Raw genomic sequence first — 21,691 nt, forward strand, 5'->3', positions numbered from 1 at the left:
GGACTCTAGAGCCCAGAAGGTTAATTAATTTGCCCAGCGTGACATGTCCATTCGCTACTGGGTCCAGGCTCTGAGCTCAGGCAATCTGCCTTCTGAGCACGCATGCTCTCCTCACCTGTGCCAATGCTATAAGCTCAGGAAGATGCCAACCATTCTGTCTTCTTCCCCTGCGTGGCCCAGAACTGAGTGTAGCACCTGACGCTTGGTAGGATGTCAGCAACGACGCTGGGAGCAAAGGGTGGCTGACCGCACGTGTGTCACTGCTGGAAATTGGTCCTGGGCTCAGCAGCACTCCGTTCCTGGCCGTGTTGTCACATGGGCTTCCCCCTCCCCCAGCAGGAAGTGGCACCTCCTCCTTCCCTGCTTCTCCCTCAATTCAGGCAGAGCCAGTGCTCTTACCAGGAATGTGGCTAGCTTCCCCACCACCTCTCCAGCCCCATGCCAAAGGGCCAGGCAGGCAGAGACCACCCGCCATCTCGCCCTCTGAGTTCTCCTCATGTTCAGAGGAACCTTCCTCCCCAGCCCGGCCACTGTGTTGTGACCACATTATTCTAAGTTAATGCACATTAGCAGTGTGAGGGCATCAGGTAGGCACAGCCACACAGCTCTCACACACATGAGCTGGGGAAATCCTCCCTGGGAGAACACTCAGCCCAGCCCTTCTGGGTCAAAAAAAAAAAAAAAAAAAGAGAGAGAGAGAGAGAGAGAGAAAGAGAGAGAGAGACTCCTGTAAAAGACCACAATGAACAATGAGGGCCACGCAGAGTGTCTGTGTGTGAACAAGAGTGAGGCTGTGACACCTTGTGTGTGTGTGTGTGTGCAGGTCCCCATCTCTGAGCTGGAGGGTCAGTGGGCTAATGCACATCTTCTTGGTGTAGAGCTCTGGAACAGAATGAGGAAAAATGTGCTCATTCTTTACCCAACAAAAGAAGAGAAGCCACTTAGGAGATCTCACACACAAGCTACTGTGTGAGACCAGAGTCGGTGCTGAGTCACAGATAAACTCACAAGCTCAGAACAAGGAGGCAGGGTTAGAAATCTCGTAAAATTCCTTCCCTTCACGGAATGAGACAGTGAGGTCAGAGAGGAAAGTGAGTTTCCAGGGACACACAGCTGCTGAGGACTCTCTGCCCATTGAAGTGCAGAGAGAGAGAGAGAAGGAGGGAGAATGAGAGATCGATCTTCAATCCACTGGTTCACTCCCTAAATGACCACAATAGCTGGAGCTGGGCTAGGCTGAAGCCAGGAGCTGGGAACTCCATCTGGGTCTCCCACACGGATTCAGGGGCCCAAGCACTTGAGCCATCCTCTGCTGCTTTCCCAGGCACATTATCAGGGAACTGGACCAGAAGTGGAGCAGCTGGGACTTGAACAGGCACTCCAATAGCAGATGCTGGCATTACAGGGGCTACAAAACAAAGCTGGCCCTGTCAGTGGGATTTCAGGGGGCTTCTTCACAAACCCAGAGTGTAAGGGGTCTCCAGAAAGCACAGAGCCCCAGTTTGCACTAGAACAAGCCTTGAATCTGTTCCTCTCCATATTGAAGGAATAACTCCCCAGCAGAGGGAGAAGCCTCAGGGAAAAAAAGGCCAGAAACACTATCAGAAGTTTAACATGGGACTTAAGCAGCAGAGAACATTAAAGAGCAGCCTCTGGGGTCCACAAGGACCAAGGGGAAGACACTGAGAGCATGGGAAACACAAGGGAGTGCCTTGAAGCCCCCTGAGGTCCTGCGTCTGTGCCCCCTGCTTAAGGCCAGCAATGCATCCTTCCCCTCAGCTCGTGGGGTCCCTTCCTTGCTGAGTCACTAGACTCCACAGACCTCCACCTCCTGGCAGTTGCCCTGTCCCCACTTCCCCATCTCAAGGCTGCACTCTCTCTGGTTCCCTCCTCCATCTGCCGGGCCTCCTCCCATCCCTCACAGCAGATTTCCTGCAAGAATGCCATTGCTCAACCCTCTTCTTCCCAAACCAGCTCACCGTCTGACTGCCGTATTTCCTCTCCAGCCCCTGACACATGGGGATTTTCTACATCTTGGTCCACTGCCTGGTGCCATCAGAGGGTACCCAAGATGGGAAAACTTACAAAGCAAAGAGGCTTAACTGAACTCGAGCTTTGGGCAGAAGAAAGTCCAACAAGGAGTGACCATATCTGCTCAGCTCACAGCACAAAGCAGGAGGGAAGCAGTTGCATGTGGGGACAAAGAAGTGGGTCCCCAACCCTGAGAATGCAGTCTCATGGGAAAGACATTAAGGACCTCACTCTTCCAGCACTGGCAGGCAGATTTCAACACGAATTTTCATGGAGAAAACTTCACCTGAACCACACTTCTGCCTTGTTTAAAATCAGAATTTTATGGCCAATGCTTCCCCCTCATTTTTATGGGAGGAGGAGTGATTCCAACCACCACCCTTTTAGCTCAATCTTTTTGTCACCTGTCTGTTGTAGAAGCCTCCTCCTGGGCTTCCACTATTTCAATCTCTCTCTGCTTTTTCCAAGCCAAGAATTCTTCGCATATCCGTCTTCTTAACTGATAGATCCATTTTGTTTTTTACAGACTGTACTTATGTTAAAAATTGTCTGTTCCTCTTTCCTGAATTTCGCTACTTGTCCTAGTTGCCACACCTGTCCAGGTTCAAGGATGACTACCTTTGAGCTTCCTTCTGTCCACTTTTTCAACAGGATATGTGTGTGTGCCCTTCCCTCTGGGCCTCCTCTCTGGCTCATGAGCTGTGACTTGGCCTGGAGTTACAAAGCAGCTGTCCAGTTGGCTCTCCCTTTGAATTCACTAGGGGATGAGCTATGCATCTTTAGCTGGTGGTGCACATCGCTCCAAAAGCAGATACCCAGGAAATGTGAGTGAAGGAGAGATCAGATAGATGCACGGCTTCTGTATCTCCCCCTGCATAGCTCAAAGTTCATGAAAGACAAATGTGAAAAGTCCTATTTTTGAGCCAATGGGTTATAGAAGCTCAGATGGCATATCCCACATGGCATTTTAGAATATTCCAGGAATCATCACATAAATCACATGGACTGATTAAGGTAAGTGTCCTAAAATTCAACTGCAATTAATTCCCCCATTTAAAAGATGAGCCAGGGGGCTGGCCCGTTGGCATAGCAGGCTAAGCCCCAGCCTGCAGTACTGGAATCCCATAAGTATGCTGGTTCAAGTCCTCAGTGCTCCACTTCCAAGCCTGAGAAAGCAGTGGAAGATGGCCGAAGTCTCTGGGCCCCTGTACCCACGTGGGAGACCCAGATAAAGCTCCTGGCTTCTGATTTTAGACTGACGCAGCCCTGGTTGTTGTGGCCATTTGGGGAATGAACCAATGGGTGGAAGATTTCTCTCTGTCTCTCCTCTAATTCTAACTTTCAATTAAATAAATAAATCTTTAAAAAAAAGATGAGCAAACAGACCCTGAGAAGTTAAAGATCACAGAGCTAAAATTTTGTGGAACTGCATAACCAGTTACCATAGAGAAGTTAAAAGTGACCACTGTAGGGTTTTATAATTGCTACAGAAATCCATTCATAGCAAGGTCAGACGGATTTCCTGCCTCTGACACCCCAGTGTATGCTAATGGGAGGCTCATTTACTATTAATGCAAATCCTAATCAAAGACATATTAGGTCCCTTATCCCAGGAGGAGATATATGTAGGACAAACCCCGGGCCTGGCGTTCAGACACACAGAATTGTTCTGCCTAATGTGCTGAAATGTTCCATTGGAGCCTATTGAAAATTATATTTTAGAGCTCATTTTGGGATCACGTTCAATGTACTATCAAAGACTTTACAACTGTTTCAGAGGAGATAAGGGACCATCCATCAGGCTCAATGCTGTTTGTGTCATTACATCTTAGGAAAACTGGCCAGATGAAAAAGAGACTCCTATTTCCAGGCCATGGTTTCAGAAACTATTCACTCTAGGCCTGGAAGTGGAATGATGGTGTCTTCCTGGGGGCAGCACAACCTGAGAGCCAGGACTAGGAGGGAGCGAGGGGAAACTTCAGAGCCAGCAACTGACCCTGCACAGAAAGCCTGGAAGCCAAGTGGCCTCTACTTGTCCCCCAACCTCTGCATCTGCTCCAGCTTCTCCCAGGCTAAGGGACAAGGATGATACAGGAAGAGCTCAGATACAGAGCAGGGACCTGGGATAACGGTTGTTGGGAAAGGCTTCTTGGAGGGGTGGCATTGTCCCTATGTCACGTGGAGAGTCCCCTGACCCCATCTGCACACCATGCCTGAGGTTCCTTAGGGGCGACATCTGAGGAAATGACAAAGCAAGTTAATTACAGTGTGTGTGTGTCACAGAAAATGAGCCCCCACCGCCCGCCTCATCTTTATCTCTCCCAAACAGAGGCAGATCGCAGGCACAGTGAGTTCAATGGCAAACTCCAGGGACCGGAAGGACAGTGTCCCTCAGTGTCCGGTGGGACCCTTGCTATAAAGTCGCTGCCGAGCCTGGCGTGACATCAATCCTCACAGGCAGAACTGGCCAGGTTTACTGTGCTCACGAGAGGGACATTCTTGGTTTTTGACCTATTGGGCAAAGCCAGAGGCCAGCATGGGGTCCATGTCGGGGGACCACAGGGAGGTGCAATTGAGTGTCCAGTGACCCTGTGAGGGCTGGGACCTGCCTGTGAAGCTGTGACTGAGATTTCAAGATCCACAGTTGGGCCCTGGTTTCTAAACCCTTGGCTTGGTCAAAGGGCAATGGACAAAGTCTGCCTCCTCTCTTGCCCGAGCCGTTTTCACTACAAAGTCTGTGCAATGCTACCAAGGATCCAATCTGCAGGTTTCCCGTGGCAGCAAAGAGCACAGTTATGACCTGAGTCCCTGTTCATGGGAGGGAGGTCACCCAGACCTGTCGCAGACATGGCTGGAGCATGGTCTAGAGCCCTGTGTGCAAGATGTGCTCATCCCTCCTGTGCAGGTCAGCTGCAAATGGCACAAGAGGGTTGCCTTCCACCGAGGGAAGCTGCCTCCCCTGGAGATGCAGTGCGAGAGGCAGCCCCTCTGCCTAAGGCAGATCTATGTCTGTGGGGAAACCTGCCCTCCAGAACTCTGCTCTCGTGGGGTCGGCTGGAGCTCGTTTCCACCTGACACCACACTCTTGCTTAAAATCTTTCCCTGCCTTGCTCTGTGTCCCTCATCCTGCTTCACTGGAAATGCCCCCTCCACCCATAAGCCATTTGTGCAAGATTCCCCAGCTCAGGCCTTGCTCCTAAGGGTTCCCAATTCAAGGCCAGAAAGCCTGGAGCTTCTTGTCACAGTGGAGCTGCAGCTTCTGACGAGCCACTCCAAGCACCCAGCCTGCAGGTCCCAGAAAGCTGTGGGGTGCAGCACTGAGCTCATCATAAGCACCCTTGTCCCAAAGGTCTGACTTGATGGCTAAAGCTGTACGTCGCCTACAGTCAGCTCTTTGCCTGCTTTTCCATTCTCCCCCAAGTCCTCAGAAGCCAGGCTTTGCAAGGACAATTAACTTCCCTTGCTCATCAGATTCAAGCACAATTAGTCACTGGGTTTGCCATTAGTTAATGGCAGGCACAGTTATCAGAACCATCATTTTTCTGTTTTGAGAAGGAATAAAGTAAATAAGGCCTGGGAGAACACTTGATCCTAGGAGGTATTGTTTGCAGATGAGTAGAGACACCCATTTGTCAGGCCCTGAGTCTGTGGCACATTCTAAGCAGCCCATGATGATGACTTTAGACTGTGGGTCAGGTGTCCTCTGATAGACTCAGACTCAGGAACACAGCCCAGCCTCTTCAGTGCTAAGCCTGAAATTTATTTCTGAATCCAAATATTAAATGCCAAAGTGTTCATCAGAAAAACAGGTCAAGTGGGACTAGGATGGGGCTAGTGGATTAAGCCACAGTTTGTAATGCCAACATTCCCATACCACAGTGCTGATTCGAGTCCTAGCTGCTCCACTTTTTCTCCAGGTCCCTGCCAATGTGCCTGGGAAATCAGTGAAAGATGGTACAAGTGCATGGGTCCCTGCCATCCATGTGGAAGAGACTAGGAGGGAGTACCAGGCTGCCAGCTTCAGCCTGGCCCAACCCCATCCATTGTGGCTGCTTAGAGAGTGAAACATCAGATGGAAAATTCTCTCTCTGTGTGCCACTCAGCCTTTCAAATCAATTATCAATCAACCAATCAACCAATCTTTGCACCAAAACCAGAGCACCATTTGAAAACAAAAATTAGACAGGGGTAAGTAAGTTTTAACTAGGACCAGAGTTCGAATGAGCTGGCTGTAGGCAGCCTGAGATTGCCCCAGTCAGCATGCTCAGCCCAGGGTGACCCGAGAGTGGTGGGAGGAGCCAAGGCATGAGTCATCCTTGTGATTCCATTGAGGAAGAGAGTTGGGCTAGGGGTTCAGTAGCTTCTTGGCACTGGAAATTGAAGGATAGGTGTTTAACCTAGATGCTAAGACACTGGTTAAGACACCCACATTCACTGCTTGAGTAGCTAGCTTCCCTTCCTGGCTCCAGCTCCGGTTTAGATTCCTGTTAATGCAGACCCTGTGGGCAGCAGTGACAGATTGAGTAGTTGGATCTCTGCTGTACACATGGGAGATCTGATCTGAGCTCCCAGCTCCCACCTTGGGCCCAGCCCAGCCCAGGCCACTGAGAGCATTTATGGACTGAACCACGGAATGGGAGCTCTCTATTGCTGTTTGTCTCTTGGCCTCAAAAAGCAATTTGAGAAAAAAGCACAGAATTGGGAATTGAGAAGTGGGAAGGAAAAGAGACACAGTCATTTTAATAGAAGACCCATCATGTGCTGGATGCATGCACATAGTTGTCTGTTCTCGTAATTTTCAATGCCTGGTTGATATTTCTCTCTAGGAGCCAAAGGGAGACATGACAAGAAGCTACCCACCCACATCAGCCAATTATAAAAGTTCATGTGATTCTCACCCCTTCCCTCAACGTTTTATTCTCAACACTTTTTTAGAATTTTAGCTGGATGGGACCTTACATGGAGACTGGACATCTTTGGTCTCTGCAAGATAGGCGTGGGTAGGAGCTGTGAATGAAAGTCGAACGTAGGAGTTAAAGAAACTGTGGAGAGCAATCCAGGGAAAGAAGGAGACCACAACAGGGAAAGAGGGACATGGTGCATTCATTACTGAGGAGATCAGAGAGCAATGAGCACACGGGGACAAAAACTCAAGCAGCTGGAGAGAGGGCTGGTGCTGGAGTCTGCCCCAGACTCCCAGAATGCACTCAAATCTACAGAAGAATGAACTCAACCACAATACACGCAGGCAGGATGCCAGTTCTCATCCCTCAATGACTTGGCACTCAATGGCCAAGAGCCCCATTTCCTTACTCTAAGCGCTGTGCACCCCACCCTGACACCCAAACTCTAAGTTGGCCCAAGTTGAAGCAGGGCCTAGGGTTTGGCTTCCTGGGAAAATGTCAGGTCATCATGAGCCTTTCATTGGAGATTTCAGAGGAACGATCACCCTTCTACTGGTCAGGGCACTCCAGGAGAAAACCTTGTCTGTGATGTGGGCAGAGGAGGTCTTCTTCTTGGTGATGTCCCTAAGGAAAAGGGCTTGGCCTCATACCCTCATTTATCCCATCCACACACACTCATAGTGAATTGTGGTGTCCTTGGGCCCTTTCTCATACCCAGAAACAGACATTAGAAGCTCAGAAGAGCAGACTTCAAGAAGACACAATACCTGCTGATGGGCTCGAGGCTTGAGTCCTTCCCCAAACAGAGGCCTTGTGAGTGTTCTTACCACAAGCGGCCCCGTCCTCCCTGCTTCCCCTCTCCATCTGGATCTCAACTTTATTTTCATTTTCTTCAGTCTCCCTTAGAGACTTAGCCTCATTCAGTAGCCCCCTGTGGCTCCTCTCAATATTATTTTTATTTATGTTCCTTGGAAAGGCCGAAAGAGACAGAGAGAAACAGAGAAAGAGCAATCTTCCACCTGCTGGTTCACTCCCCAAATATGTACAAAGGCAGGGCTAGGCTGGACCAAACCCAGGAACCTGGAATTCCATCTGGGTCTCCAGGTGAGTGACAGGGATCCAAGTACTTGAGCCATCACCTGCTGCCTCCAAAAATGTGCATTAGTGAGAAACTGGAACAGAAGCAGATACGGATACGGATATGGGATGCAGACATTTCAAGTAGCAACTGTAACTGCTGTATCAAATGCTTGCCCCATCCATGCAGTCTAAAAGCTTGACCTGATTTGCCTCATCCTAAAATGATAACTCCAACATGCAACCCCCCAACACTTCCCCCTGCCCAATGGTGCCACCACCGTGCTGCATGCTCCTGGCCATCTCTTCCCTTCCTCTCACCACTAACGTCTCAGTAACAATAGAGCCTATCCTCTTCAACTGTGTTTTCTATTCCTTTACATTCAAATGACACCCTTAGCAACAAACTTTCTCTCTCCATGGATAAAGGAGAGGGAGCGACACTCAGCTGAGTCCCACGCTGCTGCCTAGCATGCGTCATTAGAGTTACTCTGCACCTGACATAAGAGGAAACAGGCCCTCAAAGAACTTGAATGGCTTAATGTGTTACTTAATCCAGTCTTCTTTCCAGCCCACAAGCCCATCACAGCAAGGCCTTAAAATTTCCCTGTGGAAACCATGGAGGCAGTGATGGTGGAGGCAAAGTTTTGATGTCCTCCTCCCCCGGGGCATTCTGGGACCTACTCTGGACTACGCCTGATCCTCTGCTACTCCCCGGAGCACCGTGGTATCTTCCTGTGATTCCCCCAGGCCTCTCCCCACCTCTCTGCTCACAGGCTTGCCTCTTCCTCTGCTATACCCTGTATTGACCCCTAACCCAGGTCTGTCCAAGTGCCCTGGCTTTCCAGTTATGGTAGTGTCTCCATTGGGAATCTGTTTACAGCCACAGAGGTGCACATCTTCTTAGGAGACTCTGAAGTTGCTGGATTAGGCAGCCATGACTCCTCCCAGACTGGAAGGGGAATGGTTCCAGCTGTTCTTCAACCCAGCCTGGAGAGGTGTGGAGCGACCCTTTCAGAGGAAGGGATAACTGAATTGTGTCTGAAAGAGATCAGTGCCCTGGGGAGGCATGGGAGCAGGACTTTCCAGACAGCAGAAATTGGGGCGGCCATGGTCTGCTGGGCAAACATGACTAGCACGGTATAGAAGTGGGCAAGGCAAGAATGTGTCCAGAGGAAACATCACCCTGCTGACTCAGGAGAAGGTACAAGAGGACTGAGTCCCATAACCAGGGGAGAATGACTGTGAATGAGCACAGAGACCCATTGACAAACCACTTGTAAGAGGCACTGTGGTGACAGGGACACAGTCCAGTGTCTGTGTGACATTGCATGATGGCCTTGATCTTGATGGGCCAAGAGAAGATCAACATGGGTGGTCACAGGAGGGGTCCTGTGGCCCTGGAAGGGGCAGACCAGGCTTCACAGCCTGTGTCCAAATGTCAACCATGGCAAGATACATGGTGGCCTACACCACCAACCTGCTCCTCCCTTTGGCACCCCAGATGGTGCTGTCAGCCAATTCTGGGAGGCCCAGGACCTCTAATCATGCAGAAGAGCCAACACCAGGAGATATGAGTGTGGGGTGTGGAGGGTGAAGCAAGAGGTGAGAGGATGGAGCAGCAGGCAGATCTAGAGCACAAGTTGAACCTCCTCCACTCTCCTCCTTCCAGGCTTCATCCCACAGGATGCTAAAAAAAAAGGAATATTCCATGGCCGGCGCCGTGGCTCAACAGGCTAATCCTCCGCCTTGCGGCGCCGGCACACCGGGTTCTAGTCCCGGTCGGGGCACCGATCCTGTCCCAGTTGCCCCTCTTCCAGGCCAGCTCTCTGCTGTGGCCAGGGAGTGCAGTGGAGGATGGCCCAAGTGCTTGGGCCCTGCACCCCATGGGAGACCAGGAGAAGCACCTGGCTCCTGCCATCGGAACAGCGCGGTGCGCCGGCCACAGCGCGCTACCGCGGCGGCCATTGGAGGGTGAACCAACGGCAAAAGGAAGACCTTTCTCTCTGTCTCTCTCTCTCACTGTCCACTCTGCCTGTCAAAAAAAATAAAAATAAAAAAAAAAAGGAATATTCCAAAGGACATGGGAGCTGACTCAAAGAGCTCCTACTGGCCAGAAATGAAACCGTAAGAGCAATGAAGTGAATATGTTAGGATTGGGTTATAATTCGAAGAATAAAATATTCATGAACCTGTATTAATATAAATTAAGACTCAATAACTAAGTGACCGGGAGAGTTGATATAAAGCTCCCTTAGAGAAGAATTCCAAATCACTTGCTAGATGCTTCCAACTCCATGAAGTAAAAATTAATATCCCTTCAATCCTGAGTGTGGGCAGTGTCTAATGACTAGCTTCCAAAGAGTAGAATATTTGTTTCCACAAATACAAAAATGTAAATTCACTTTGGAGAAACCTGCCAGCCATGACCTTGGTCAGGAGAACAAGATTAACATCACCAGTGGTGGGTAACGTGCATGGCATAAAAACATGACTTCATGGAGGGGAGAACAGCACTCCTTTGCGGTTTTCTTCCCCTAAACCCACAAACCCAATCTAACCAGGAAACAAAACACCAGCAAAAGACAACCTAAAGAACCTTACAAAATATGATTCAAGATTGCCAAGGTCATGAAAAGCAAAGAAAGAGAAGCCACAGGAGAAATAATGACACACAAAGACCAAATACATAATGTGCTGTCCTGGATGGGATCCTAGGATGGGATAATTTTAACTGGGCAGAAGTAGAGAAATCCACATAAACTACGGCTTTCAGTTAATAATCCTACACCAATGTTGGATTTTAGCCAAAGGCAAATGTACCACAGCAATGTAAAAACATTAACAACAGAGGAAAGTACAAACTTGGTACTATCTGTGTAATTTTCAACAAATATAAATTATTGTAGAATAAAATGCTTACTTAAACAAATCATGGCAGAAAGACACTCTTTGATAAATGTTTCTGTAAAAACTGTTTATCTGTATGGGTTAAATGGCAATCTCCAAAGTAAATTCCAAATGGATAAAAGACCTACATGTGAAAATCAATACTGTATAATTTCTAAAATAAATTATATGACCTGGCGTTAAAGATGATATTTTCAAAGAGCATACAAATAGAACAACCCCTAAAAGGAATAACTTATCAAGTTAACTATATTAGTATTAGAATCTTCTCACAATAAAGATGCTATAAATAAAATTAAATGTAAGCCATGGGGTAGAAGAAAAGTTTAGCACACAGTTAACCTATAAATGTAAGATGAATATAATGCAATCTTTAACAAGGACAAAAATATGTATAGGATATGTGCAAAAGAATCCCAAATAGAAATAAGCTTATGAAAACATGCTTGGCCTCATTTGTAATCAGAAAAATCCAAATTAATATAGTCATTAGATAGCATGTGATATCCATCAGATTTTCAAAAATGAAAAGTGTGAAATCAAATATTCATAACGTTGATAAACAATGTGTACTCTCAGACACAGCTACTGACAATGTAAATTTGCAAAACCACATTAGAGAGTAATTTGCAAATGTCTAATAAAATTAAGCAGGCCCATACCAATGAGCCAGCAATTCTAGTTCAAGGTACGTACCCAAAGGAACACATCCATCTGCTCACAAGATATATACAATAATGCCCGCTGCAGGGCTGTCAATGCTGGCATGCTGGAAAAAATCTGAAACAACCCAAATGTCTGTGGGCAGTCAGTGAGGCACAGGATGGGTGCAAAGTTAACATATACCTCATTATATGGTATCTAAATAAGTAGAGTAGACCTATATGTATCAAATATTGAGTGCAAAGGCAATGACATTGATTTTCCATTATATATGATTATATAAAACCTAATACTGTATATTTTTGAAAACATATTAATAAAGTAAAGCTATGTTAAAATAGTTTAAATGATATTACATGTTATTTTCAGATCCATCTTATACATTAATATATATTTCCATATATGAACTTGCTGAACTCTGAATGCATGTCAGTAAGTGCCTATATGTGGAATAGAATAACATGAAACTAGCTCTAAGTTCAATTTGTATTCAAAAGCATTTTATATAATTTTATTTCAAAAAACATGAAGTACAAATGGGCATTTAGCACCCCCCCCCTTTTTTTTAGTGGTTAAGATTCCTGCCTACTACATCAGGGTGCCTGGGTCCCAGTGCTGGCTCTGGCTCCCAATTCCATTTTCCTACTAATGTAAACTCTGGAAGGCAGTGGTGATGGCGCAAATGACTGGGTTCCTGCCCCGCTGGTGGCAGACCTGGCTTGAGTTTACAGCTCCTGTCTGTGTAAATAATATAGCTCTTGGCCACTAACATAAACCTGAAGGGGACGAACTATGACACCATCACTCAAACAACTGCAACTCTAAAATGGCAAATGTGTCATTTATTCACTGTCATTTTTGAATTTGGTACAGAAAGCCTAATAAGAAAACATTTAGATGTGAAAAGTCAATTGCCTAGCCCAGGCAATTGTGGGGATCCTAACAGTGAACCAGCAGATGGGGCCTTTGTATGTCTGTCTGCCTGTCTGTCTTTCTCTATTATCTACCTGAAGATCAATGTCTTCAGGTATCTACTATATCTATCTATCTAATCTATCATCTACTCTATCATCTCTCTCTCCCCTTTCAGATAGAATAAATTAATTAATTAATTAATAAAATTTTAAAAAGCGAACTGATGAAGTAACATTTATTACATGTGGGAAGTGGGGTATAAGTATTTGTTATACCAGTACATATAAATATATTTATTTTTCACCTGTTTAAATATTTTATACAAATACAAGATAGTTTAATGAGATGTGAGCTATAATAAAAATACAGATAGTGGGCCGGCGCCACAGCTCACTAGGCTAATCCTCCGCCTGCGGCGCTGGCACCCCAGGTTCTAGTCCTGGTTGGGGCGCCAGATGCTGTCCCTGTTACTCTTCTTCCAGTCCAGCTCTCTGCTGTGGCCTGGGAAGGCAGTGGAGTGCTTGGCTCCTGCACCCGCATGGGAGACCAGGAGGAAGCACCTGGCTTCTGGCTTCGGATCGGCGCAGCGATCACCACAGATAGTGATCAAGTCCTGAATTAATCTTCATATAGAATTAATATTTAGCAACTATGGATAATTGTAGCATAGAAAAAAAATTAAAATTCATAATTTGCAGTGTAAATATAGATAAGAAAAATGCTTAAATAAATGGGAGAATATTTGTGTAGGACAAGTCCCTTATTTTCCAGAGTAGTAATTCAAAGAAAGGAGCTCAATGTACACCAACTGATTTAAGTTTTCCTGTCTGACCTTATCACTACAGCAGGATAATTTAGGAACTAATATTCTTTGATTTAAAAACTCTATCAAAGATCAGCAATATCGTTAGTTTTGCTTATAGTCATTTTTCCTCAAAGTAAAAATAAAAGTAATAATTTTTGAAAAGGAGGTTTATTGTATGATCCAATATTTTCCTATATTCCTCTGTCTCTGCGTATGCATAAGTATGCAGATCCAGATACCTAAAATAATTTTCTCCAAGTAGAAGTGTTGATGGTTTGGGGAAAGGGAAATTTTTTTTTTTTTTGACAGGCAGAGTTAGACAGTGAGAGAGAGAGACAGAGAGAAAGGTCTTCCTTCCGTTGGTTCACCCCCTAAATGGTTGCCACAGCCGGCGGCGTGCTGCACTGATCCGAAGCTAGGAGCCAGGTGCTTCCTCCTGGTCTCCCATGCGGGTGCAGTGCCCAAGCACTTGGGCCATCCTCCACTGCCTTCCCGGGCCACCTCAGAGAGCTGGACTGGAAGAGGAGCAACCAGGGCAGAAACCAGCTCCCCAACCAGGACTAGAACCTGGGGTGCTGGTGCCACAGGTGGAGGATTAGCCTAGTGAGCCACGGCACCAGCCTAAAGGGAAAAACTTTTTATGATTATCTGATTTTTTAGGGTTTGAAATTTTGGTAAGAATAAGAAATGTAAAATACAATGTTATCACTACTATTTTAAAACATATAAGGCCATGAGAATGAAGCACAAAGTTCTAGAAACAGTGTGTGACAACGGATATTAATGAAGATAACACCAACTAAACCCGGGAAGTTTAAGGAGAATTTTCAGAGGAGCAGAGCCCACTGGGTTTGGGGTGGGGGGAGGATGTGAAGTTTCAAAAAGAACTGAAGGAGTGTGTGTTTGGGAGAGGAAGTTGGGGCAGGTGAATTAGTGGGAAAACAACTGGTTTACTGACAGCAAAATGGCTGTACTTAAATATGTAGGGATACTGTGTATTAATGATGCAGTTTCAAAGAGGGAATCAGCCATGCATGCAGGTCTGTGAGGAGTCCAGGGAAAGCACTGAGAAATGGATTGTTCGGAATTCATGGAGGATGCACCTAGGATGGAACTTGAGGGCATTCCCAAAAGGAAAATGAGCTTTCCAGGAAGGTGCAGGGAGCAAAGCATCCCAGGAAAGAGAGAAAACATTTCTGACTGCAAAAGCAGAGGAGCGAGACAACTGGCTGTGACCCAAATGTCACAAAAATGCAAGGGCCAGGAGTCCTACGCAGACTTTTTCTTGGGGGTGGGCGTGGAGCAGTTGGGAAGGCATTGAGCAATGATGTAATCAAATGTGGTTTGTGTTTTTAAAAAATACTGAGATGGTATCAGATAAAAAACAAAAGCATAAAGGATAGATTTAAACATGCAAAAATGGGGAAGAAACCATCCAGTCCCTGAGCTCCAAGATCTGGAGGAATATTTATGAGGTGGGCCAAATCTCTGGGAGGCAAATGGTTTCCTGTGGGAGATGAAGACAGGCTGGGAGTCAAGAGTGGCCGAGTGACCAGGTGGGTGCACTTAAGCCACTGGGCAGGGTTGGCCCAGAGTCAAGCTAATGAGCTCATTGTGGGACACGTTGCATTTAGGTGCCTGGCCTGGCCCAGGGCCCCAGGTGTTAACATCTTCAGCATCTGGTGGTAATTGCAGACTTCAGGGTAGGTGACATTGCTCAGAAATGGCAAGGAGTGAACTCAGCAGTAAACAGGATGTGTAATCCTAGAAACACACAAGTCAGGACCCCCTCTCCTGCCATTAACTGACATTCTTCTCAGGCAGCCTGTCAGATTCCATTTATCCATCTTGTTGGTTCTAACCTTCCTGCTGGCATCATTTATAATCCTGATTGGATCAGTCAACATATTAGGCTTAGGCATCCCAGGCTTTCCAGTTGAAAATGGCTCCTGTAGAACACCCACTATTCTCCCCATGGGCTAATAAGATACAGATAATACGATAAAGAGGATAAAAAGTCACACCATCACTCGAAAATTACAGCTTTGTAAAATGGCAAATGCGCCCTGCCTTTGCAAGCATTTTTGAGTCTGGAACAGAAAGCCTGAGAGGAAAACATCCAGATGTGACAAGTCAACAGGATAAGATGTAAGGAGAAACAGTTAGCAAAATAAAAAATAACAGGGGGGATTGAAATTGGTGAAATGAAATCCACACAACAGAAAAAGAACAGTATAATCTGTGAAGGATGCGCTCCAAAAGTTGGTTCCAAATCTAGAGTGTAAGGCAATAAAGAAATTGAAGGAAACTCAATTTCTGTTTGCTGTGAAAGGTCTTTATTTCACCTTCATTCACAAATGAGAGCTTTGCAGGATATAATATTCTGGGATGGCAGCTTTTCTGTCTTAGTATCTGGGCTATATCTCGCCATTCCCTCCTGGCCTGTAGGGTTTCTGATGAGAAGTCAGCTGTGAGTCTAATTGGAGATCCTCTGAGAGTAATCTGACGTTTCTCTCTTGCACATTTTAGGATCTTTTCTTTATGTTTCACTGTGGTGAGTTTGATTATAACGTGTCGTGGTGAGGATCTCTTTTGGTCCTGTTTACTAGGGGTTCAATGAGCTTCCTGTACTAGGATGTCTCTGTGGTTCTCCAAACCTGGGAAATTTTCTCCTAGCATCTCACTAAAAAGGCCTTCTAATCCTTTCTCCCTCTCCATGCCTTCAGGAACTCCTAGAACCCGAATGTTGGTTTTTCCAATAGTATCCTGTAGATTCCCGACAATATTCCCTGCAAAAAATGCTCAAAGATGTGCTACACACAGAAACACAGAAACATGGCCATCAATATGAAAGAAGGTAAAGGAAGAAAACCTACCAGTAAAAGATCATAGGAAGCTCAAAGCATATACTAGAAAATATCTTAGGGAAAATGGCAGGGCAAAGTCACTACTTATCAATAGTCACACTGAACGTTAATGGACTTAACTCTCTGGTTAAAAGGCACAGACTGGCTGAATGGATTAAGGAACAAAACCCATCTATTTGCTGTCTACAAGAAACACATCTTTCCAACAAAGATGCATGCAGACTGAAAGTGAAAGGTTGGAAAAAGATATTCCAGGCCAACAGAAACAAAACAAAAAAAAAAGCGCAGGTGTAGCCATATTAATATCAGACAAAATAAACTTTAACACAAAAACTGTTAAGAGAGACAAAGAGGGACACTATACAATGATTAAGGGTTCAATTCAACAGGAAGACGTAACTATTATAAATGTATATGCACCTAATTACAGGGCACCGGTTTATTTAAAAGATGTGTTAAGGGACTTAAAGGGAGACTTAGATTCCAATACAATAGTACTGGGGGACTTCAATACTCCACTCTCAGAAATAGACAGATCATCTGGACAGAAGATCAACAAGGAAAGAGCAGATTTAATCGATGGGATATGTACTCTATAGAATACTATACAGCAGTAAAAAACAATGAAATCCGGCCATTTGCAACAAAATGGAGGAATCTGGAAAACATTATGCTGAGTGAAATAAGCCAGTCCCAAAGGGACAAATATCATATGTTCTCCCTGATCGGTGACAACTAACCAAGCACCAAAAAGGAAACCTGTTAAAGTGAAATGGACACTATGAGAAACGGTGACTTGATCAGCCCTTGCCCTGACTGTTGATGAACAACTTAATACGTTATCCCTCTTAGCATTTTTTTTGTCTGTTCTACTTAATACTATTGGTTTAATTCTGTAATTAATACAGTTATTCTTAAGTGTTGAAACTTAACTGAAAAGTGATCCCTGTTAAATATAAGAGTGGGAATAAGAGAGAGAAGAGATGTACAATTTGGGACATGCTCAAGCTGACTTGCCCCAAACGGTAGAGTTAGAAACATACCAGGGGATTCCAATTCAATCCCATCAAGGTTGCACATACCAATGCCATCTCACTAGTCCATTTGATCAATTTCTGTTCACAATTGATCATAATGATAGGACTAAGAATCAAAGGGATCACATAAACAAGACTAGTGTCTGAAAATAATAACTGATAGAACAAAAAAGGGAGAGAACGATCCAACATGGGAAGCAGGATACACAGCAGACTCATAGAATGGCGGATTCCTAAACAGCACCCTGGCCTCAGAATCAGCCCTTAAGGCATTCAGATCCAGCTGAAAAGCCCATGGGAGTATTTTAGGCATGGAAAGCCAAGACACTCTGTCAAAAAAAAAATGGCCTAAATGAAAGATCTCCACGAGTGAGATCCCAATGGAAAGAACAGGTCATCAAAGAAGGAGGTACCTTTTTCTGAAGGGAGGAGAGAACTTCCACTTTGACTATGACCTTGTCTAAATAAGATTGAAGTCAGCAAACTCAAGAGGCTTCCATAGCCTTGGAAACTCATGACTAGAGCCTAGGGAGATTACTGACACCATAAACAAGAGTGTCAATTTGTTAAGTCAACAACAGGAGTCACTGTGCACTTACTCCTCATGTAGGATCTCTGTCCTTAATGTGCTATACATTGTGATTTAATGCTATAACCAGTACTCAAATAGTATTTTTCACTTTCTGTTTCTATTTGGGTGCAAACTGTTGAAATCTTTACTTAATATATACTAAACTGATCTTCTGTATATAAAGAGAATTGAAAATGAATCTTGATGTGAATGGAAGGCGAGAGGGAGCGGGAGAGGGGAGGGTTGTGGGTGGGAGTGAAGTTATTGGGGGGAGAAAGCCATTGTAATCCGTAAGCTGTACTTTGGAAATTTATATTCATTAAATAAAAGTTAAAAAAAAAGAAATTGAAGGAAACTGAACAGACCAACACCCTCGGAATACAGGAACTGCTGAGACTCCTGCAAACACCATAGAAGAAGTAGCAACCACAGATATAATTGAAGAAAAAGATCCTCAAATACAACGAAATAAGTACGAACATGAGAGAGTTCACATTCCAAAGAAATCCAGTGAGGATGAACACATACTACTTACACAAATGCTAACACCAACCTGTTTAAAATATCCTATGTATGGGCTGAGTGCTTGACTCAGTGGTGAAGACACCAGTTAGGGCAACCACAGCATACGCTGGAGGACAGGGGCTTGAGTCCTAGGTCCAGCTTCCTGCTAATGAGGGCCCTGGGAGGCAGCATGACTCAAGTAATTGGATTCCTGCCACACACCTGTGGGACTTGCAGTGACTTGCCAACTCCCTGCTTTGACCCCTGGATGCTGTGGGTATTTGGGGAGCAAACAAACAGATGGGAGCTGTCTGTATGTGTCTCTCAAATCCTCACAAGTAAATAAAACATACCCTATAGCAATTTTTTTGATAAAAGGTTTGGAGAACAGATTCAAAGGAAGGAAAACAAAGCTGCCCATTTTATCCTGTGGAGCCCTACATGCTACAGAATACGACCTTGGACCCATCCAAATATTATTTTTTATATATAAAGAATCAGAAACAAAACACAGCTGAAGAAAAGCAGGAGTTCAGGAAAAAGTCTATGTTCTATTGTTGAAGTGTCTGCTGAAAACAGCTCAATGAATCAAGAGTTAAATTGACAGGAAGAATCTAAGTACAGAGAAACTGTACATAAAATTAGATTTCCCAAATAACTTATCAGCAGAAACAACACTCAACTTATAAGAAGGTTTTAATAAAACGTTTTAACTACACCTACTTGAGCTCACAATGAATTAAATCTGCAATAAAATAATTATACATTGAAAGATACAGTCTTGGCCGGTGCCGTGGCTCACTAGGCTAATCCTCCACCTGCGGCGCTGGCACTCTGGGTTCTAGTCCCAGTTGGGGCGCCGGTTCTGTCCTGGTTGCTCCTCTTCCAGTCTAGCTCTCTTCTGTGGCCTGGGAAGGCAGTGCAGGATGGCCCAAGCGCTTGGGCCCTGCATCCACATGGGAGACCAGGAGGAAGCACCTGGCTCCTGGCTTCGGATCAGTGTAGTGCGCTGGCCATGGCAGCCATTTGGGGAGTGAACCAACAGAAGGAAGACCTTTCTCTCTGTCTCTCTCTCACTGTCTAACTGTCTGGCAAAAAAAAAAAAAAAAAAAAAAAAAGAAAGAAAGAAAGATGCAGTCTTGTGTTTCTATACTTTGTGAATGTTTTCCTTTATCTTAGTTGTCTTTAACAAGTGTTATTTTCATAATATAACTTTATATAAAACACCTGTGTCCTTCAAATTATGTACTGTTCATGAAATTTATTAATATGTCTTTGCTATCCTAATACAAATGTTCAAGACAAGGGTACCAAGTCAGAATTCTATAACATTCAACCAAGCAACTATTTGGCAAGTCAACACAAATATTCATTTACTAAGTCTCCCGGACAGTTTTTCACTAATTACAAATTTAATTAAATACTATTTAGCTTCCTATTCATGAGAATGCTATGTAAAATCACCAAACACTGCTGAAACCAAGACATACTTCCCAATTTACCAATCTAATCAGCCTGTCAGAAACAAAGAAAAATAAATTTCTTTCTTATTTATTTTTATTTTTTTTATTTGACAGGTAGAACTACAGACAGTGAGAGGTAGAGACAGAGAGAAAGGTCTTCCCTCCATTGGTTCACCCCCAAATGGCCACCATGGCCGGCGCTGCACAGATCTGAAGCCAGGAGCCAGGTGCCTCCTCCTGGTCTCCCATGCACGTGCAGGAGCCAAATACCTGGGCCATCTTCCACTGCCCTCCTGGGCCACAGCAGAGAGCTGGACCAGAAGAGGAGCAAGCGGGACTAGAACCGGCACCCATATGGGATACCGGCGCCACAGGCGGAGGATTAACCAAGTGAGCCACAGCGCCGGCCCCAATATCTTTCTTTTTTTAAAAAAAAAAAAATACATTTATGTATTTGAAAAGTAGAGTGATATAGTGAGACAGGGAAAGACAAGACAGATCCTCCACCTACTGGTTCATCCCCTAAATGGTCCCAACCATCAGGGCTGGGCCAGGCTGACACCAGGAACCAGGAACTCCATCCTGGGCTCTCACCTGAGTGGCAAAGGCCCAAGCACTTGGACCACCTTCCACTGTCTCCCAGGCACATTTGCAGGAACTAGATCAGAAGTGGAGCAGCCAGAACTTGAACCCACACTCTGGTATGGCATTGCATGTGGTAGCTTAACTCAATATGACTTGTTCTTATGAACTGGAATTGCCTCCTAAGGATCATATTTTACTTTCTAAGTATTCAGTCTTTCAAACAAACCATTTATAAATTTTGCCTGACATCACAATACCAGATTTAAAGACATGTTACAGGGCAGTTATAATCAAAACAGCTTGGTACTAGCATAAAAATAGACATGTGGACCAATGGAACAGATTAGAAACCCCAGAAATTAATTCACACAAATTGTTGAATTTTCATGCATCTACAACCAACTAATCTTTGACAAATGAACTAAAATCACTCCCTGGAGAAAGGACAGTCTTTCCAACAAATGGTGTTGGGAAAAATGGATCTTCACATGCAGAAATGAGACTCCTACCTTAAACACTATAACAAGCCAACTTATAATAGATCAAAAATTTAAACCAGAAACTATCAAATTACTAGAGGAAAATATAGGGTAAACAAGCAAGACATTGGCCTAGGCAAAGACTTCTTGGGTAAGACCCCCACAGAGCACAGACAATAAAAGGAAATTATATCAGGCCAAGAAGTTTGTGCACAGCAAAGGAAATGCTCAACAAAATGAAGAGGCAACTGACAGAGTGGGAGAAAATATTTGCAAATGATACATCTGATAAAGAATTAATATCCAGAATATATAAGGAGCTCAAGAAACTCAACAACAACAAAACAAACAATCCAATTAAGAAACAGGATAAGGATATGGCAACAGGCCCTTTTCAAAGGATGAAATACAAATGACCAAAAGACAAATAAAATGATGCTCAGGATCACCAGCCATCAGAGAAATGCAAATAAAAAATACAAATAAAAACCATGAGGTTTTACCTCACCCCAGTTAGAATGGCTAACACTCAGAAATTAAAAGAAAAATGCTAGTGAGGATGTGGGGGAAAAGGTGGGAATATAAAGAAGTACAATCATCATGGAAGACAGTAAGGAGGTTCCTTGGAAATCTGAAAACACATCTAACATTTGACCCTGATATCCCACTCATCATAATTTACCCAAAGGAAATGAAATCAGCATATGAAAGAGTTATCTGCACCCACTTGTTTACAGAAGCTTGATTCACCATAGCTAAGATACAGAATCAACCCAGATGTCCATCTCCTGATGACTGCATAGAGAAAATGTGGTGTGTATGTATGTATATATATATATGTATATGTATATGTCATATATATATATATATATATGACGGA

General features: G+C 44.6%; 1 protein-coding gene across 1 annotated transcript in view; it reads right to left on the bottom strand.

The window, feature by feature from the left end:
* The window catches only part of LOC133775995 (glutamate receptor ionotropic, delta-1), a 706,634-nt gene that overhangs the window by 71,738 nt on the left and 613,205 nt on the right, over nucleotides 1-21,691 (bottom strand). The gene's annotated exons all lie outside the window — the stretch shown is intronic.

The sequence above is a fragment of the Lepus europaeus genome, chromosome 17 (assembly GCF_033115175.1).
Source record: "Lepus europaeus isolate LE1 chromosome 17, mLepTim1.pri, whole genome shotgun sequence".
In the NCBI taxonomy this organism is placed as follows: Eukaryota; Metazoa; Chordata; class Mammalia; order Lagomorpha; family Leporidae; genus Lepus; species Lepus europaeus.